We start from the raw sequence: 4,918 nt of genomic DNA, 5'->3' as shown, positions 1-4,918 counted from the left end.
CTATAAATTCATCCCACCTCACCTGTCAAACCTGGCATGATGGCGTTGCGTTCATGTATTCAGGTGTGTGAGAATATTTTCCATTTAAAGGTATAATGTGTCCAACACTTTTTATTATTATTATTATTATTATTATTATTTTTAATAAATGCATGTGGGTGGCTCACAGCGCCTTGTAGGATTCTAGGTTTTAGTGGGTGAGCCTTGGTGTCCGGCGATGGTCTAAATGCTGCCCCCCCCCCCCCCCCCACCCAACAAATCTGCCGGAATCAGCCTTGAAATCGCCACATTAGCTCGGTCTACTCCAGGCACCTCGAACACATCCCCACACAGAACTATTAGCGAGTTGTTAAAAATCTTACGCACTGCTCACTCCCTGACATGAATGCCGATTTCTCGCAATATGCTTCAAAGAGTTAACGAGATTTACAATGCCGCTCAAAACACAGAGCTTCCCTGTCATACCCCCCCCCCCACCCCCCCCTCCTTCATGCTAAATAGAAATCTTAAGAAGTAATTGGAATTTACTGCATACCTGAATAACTGCATATAAATAAGCACACATTTCATCGCGGGGGGGGGGGGGGGGGGGGGTTCACTGACACTGTTTGGTCGCATAAAAAAAGAAAACCCGCCGCATACATTATAATACACAGCAAATAATCTTATTTTGCCGGAGCCTTTGCTACATGCTTGGGATTCCGTCCAAATTACCGAGGATTCAAACAAGCGTTTTTCAATTTATTAAACCTATATGGGCAACATTTCATTTTAATGGGACAATTTATTTCTGGGAAAGGGATTATCGAGGGGTTGGTTGAAACCATGGCAGTGTGTAAATCTGACAGTGTTCATCTCATTTAAAGGCAGGCGGGCAGGCAGGCAGGCAGGCAGCCCTCCTCTGCTCGGGCCTGTTCCAGTGGACGGAGGAAGGAAGAGGAAGAGGAGGAGGAGGAGGAGGAGGAGGATTCAGGCTGCCTCGCAAGGCCTCGACCCCCTTTTTCCTCTCGCCGCGGCTGAGAGGCGAAACCAGCTCATTGACTTTGGCCATGTCTCCCAGACAAATTCCTCAATTCTCAACACCTTTATGAGCCTGCATGTGCTTACTGAATTTGGTGGAGGAGGACACAAATCCCCCGGATGGGATTGGCAGTCATGCCCCCGGTCTATCGGCCCGACACGCTCAGGATGTAAAGTGGCCGTCTACGCCGCGACCCCCCGGTCGAGAGGGCTCAGCGGATTTGGAGATAATGACACTGCCGCCTCCATTAAGATTCGCATTAACCATTTCACCACACGACCCCATTTCCCTTTGTCCTAGCCCCCGTGTCAAAAGCCTCCCAGTCTTTATATTCAAAGCTGGCCAAACAACCTGCATGCGCACAACCTCTATTCCTGGGAAGGACAAAAGAGAGGCTGTCTATATGCAAAGAATACAGTGGAAATATATTCCACTTGTTGAAAGCAAACTCCCTTAACATTCATGGAACAAGCTATTTGGCTTCAAATAGATCCCCTTATGCCTGCGTCTGACATTTTCCATATTGGAACACACACACACACACTCACTCTCTCAGAAATGTGACTTGTCTTTTCTTTTCCACTGACTGAAAGACACCTATATCAAATGACCTGTCTTTCTCTCTCTCCGTCAGTCACTCACACACACACACACACACACACACCAACCCCTAGTTGCCTCCCCTGCTGGCTCCCAGAGCTGTGACTGTGGGAGGGAGGCCAAATTGGTTCTCTCTCCCAGTGTCAAGGCTCTGCAGCGGGGATGAGACCAGGAGAACAACTGCTCCCTGTCTGGCTTCTGGCTGATGGCTCCATCAGGGTTGGAGCTGTGGGTGTGTGAGTGTGCGCGTTTGACGGCGATCTTTGGAGGAGTCAAGAGGGATGCCGCGTACAAACAAGGCGAAGCAGTTAAAGGAGAGGCCATTATTGGAAGGAGAAATGCAATGTCACTGAGCCGTTGACACCAAAGACGCAACAAAATAAAAAAACACAGCTCGAAGGGGAAAATGAAGAACCGCCGTTTTAAGAAAACATCCCGCCGCTGCATATCACGAGGACTTTCCATAAGGAAGTTTTCTTATGATCTCTGTGCAAAGAACTGCCTTGATCCTTCTGCGCCTGACTAGGGTTTTCTCTTTAACGTTCAGTTTTGCAATTAATGCAAACGTTAAGTGAATAGTTCAGCATTTTGGGAAATACGCCGAATTGCATTCTTTCCACAACTGACATCAGTGTATAGGTGTTTAATACGGGAGCGGGAGTCATCGTGTGGTTGGCCTAGCTTACCGCAAAGACTTGAAAATAAAGCGCCTCTAAAGCTCATTGACAGATGAAGCATTTCTTGTTCGTATATAATCTGTCCACGGGCAGAAATGTTAGAAACACATTTAGTGGCGGGAACTATTTCTTGAGCAACCGCGTCTTTGCAGCGTCCCCGTCTATGGCTAGCTAGTCGCCAGATACGGCAACTAGCTGCCTAGCTATTTGGAAGCTGCGCGGTCGCTTCATCCGGCTGTTGTTAATCAAGAAATAGGTATCCAGCACGGTGGCTCCCTCTGAAAACCAAAAATGGCCACACGTCGCCTGAGATGTTGGCACTTTCCGACTAATTCACTTTAGACAGAGCCAGAGCCAGCTGTCCCCCCCCCCCCCCCCTGCTTCCAGCCTTTATGCTAAGCTAGGCTAACCACGCCCTGACTCCAGATCTGTGCTTAAAGCGCAGTCGTGATTCATATCAGCTTTCTCTTGTAAAGAGAGCAAACCTGGCTACTCCCTAAAATTCCCGAAAAAAAAAAAAATATCCCCTTAATCAGGAGTGAATGTAGAAAAAAGAACATGTGAGATTACACTGAAGGTTTTGCAGATACAGTTCCTAAAAAAAAATGTAATGCATGCAGCATTCCCTTTCCTGCAAAATGTATGGTGTGCTAATCCAAATTAGTTGTATGTGAACATGAGTTTTTAGGAGACAAGGTTGTCTCCAGTACACATCTTTTACAGCACATTTATTGGAAAGCATTTAGTCACATTTCCATCCCCGCTTCGGGTATCTCTCTCTCCGGTCGCGTGGTTTCCTGATTCTCCTCCTGTGATAATGTGGACGAGGTAGTTATGCTGCTGCATGGAGAAACCCTCCTCCTCCCCTGACTTGCTGTGCCTGCAGATGAGTTGAAAGGGTGAGGAGGTCGCAACCTTCCTGGGGGATGTTTTACGATGACACGGCCGGGAAGGTCTGATTTGTCTCCACTGGAGCGTGCTGCTGGCGTCTTCACACCCGGCCAGAGAGAGAGAGTGAGACGGAGAGAGACGGGGACAAATAGAGAGAGGGCGTAGAGAAAGAGAGAGTGTGTGTGCACAGAGGAAGAAGTGTTGGTGATGTTTGGGGGGTTGTATGTGTGTGTGTGTGTGTGTGTTTGTTGGAGGTTGGACGTCGCAGGGTGGAGGAGGGCAGGGCTGTAAATTAGCTGGCTTGGCAGACTGATGGCCAGCACCAGTTTCAGAGAACAGCACCCACCTTGACCCCCGCTTAGGACGTCCAGCTTAGTCCCCGAGGGAGGAGGAGGAGGAGGAGGAGGAAGACTGCAAAGCTATTGGGCCTCAGATGTGACCATGTAGGCTCACTTTTATCTCTATTTTGTAAGCACACACGGCTTCTAGTGATCGCCCACTCATTCAGGTTATAGTCAGAAGGTAATGTTTCAACAAACCTGTTGTTAGGTCCATCTAGTATATATATATATATATATATATTGTTCAAGCAATATTGAAGCTATAAGATGTTAATACTGACTGGAATATCCAAACCCAAGACTCCAGACATGTTGGGATCTCATAAATAAAGTTATGTCGTTTTTTTTGTTTGTTTTCTTTTTAAATACACATCGATAAGTATGAAATGATTCTTTGGCAATTCAAATAGCATGGGAGAGACTCCGAAACAGCACGCATACCAGGTTGCCTCACCTTTCTCAGCCTGCGAACCCATTTGTAGCTCTGAAAATCCATACGACCCCATGTGTCACGTTGTAATGAAAATCTATGGCAGCATAGCATAACTCGGTCATTTGAGGACAAAAAAAAAAAAAAAACCTTCTAAATGGACGAAACCACGAAAAATAACACATAAACATACAACAAATATTATTTTTTCAAACTTTTCCCAAGACCTCAACCTGTATATCAGCTGACCTAGTATGGGGGCCCTCGAGGTTGAGGAAGTCTGAATAATGTTAGGTGACATGGTGTAAAGAGCGACAAAGTCCGCGCAGGGTCAAACACCACAAGACACCACCACGAGTCCTGTGTGGAACCCAAAGTTACGCATTTGTAATGCATTTAACCTACGTGACGTGATCTAAACCTAACCTAATGTAGTTCTGGTGCCTAAACGTAACCGAACTGTGACCGTTTCACAAACGTTAACCGTGCGTTTTTTTATTATTGTCACCGCGACGATAAAGGTCACCTGACTATTGACGCCATGATGAGAAAGGTCACGCGGCTATTGCTAACACAACGCCAAAGGTCACCTTACGGAGGTCATCTGACTCATATTAAGAGCTGATTGAGAGAAGACGCCTTGTCTTAAAGAGGCTTCCTATGTAAAAAAATAAAATAAAATAAATAAATAAATGGTTTTACCGTGATTATTTCCATTTTGTGCTCCATATTCTTAAATGAATGTTTAATTGAAGCAACTGCCAGGTAGTCCAGCATTGAAAAAGTGTACATATTGCACATTGAATGGGGTGTTAATTAGGAGCTCATAAGCTCATTTTTTCATATTCTAAAATGAAAAGAACGGCTATAAACTTTGCTGATAACATTTAATTCCTTTTTGATAGTGACAATACCCTGTCACCGATGAGCAATTCACCTCTATGCACCCATCCTTCAT

The sequence above is a fragment of the Enoplosus armatus genome, chromosome 5 (assembly GCF_043641665.1).
Source record: "Enoplosus armatus isolate fEnoArm2 chromosome 5, fEnoArm2.hap1, whole genome shotgun sequence".
Classification (NCBI taxonomy): domain Eukaryota; kingdom Metazoa; phylum Chordata; class Actinopteri; order Centrarchiformes; family Enoplosidae; genus Enoplosus; species Enoplosus armatus.
Note: the sequence above shows the minus strand (reverse complement) of the source record.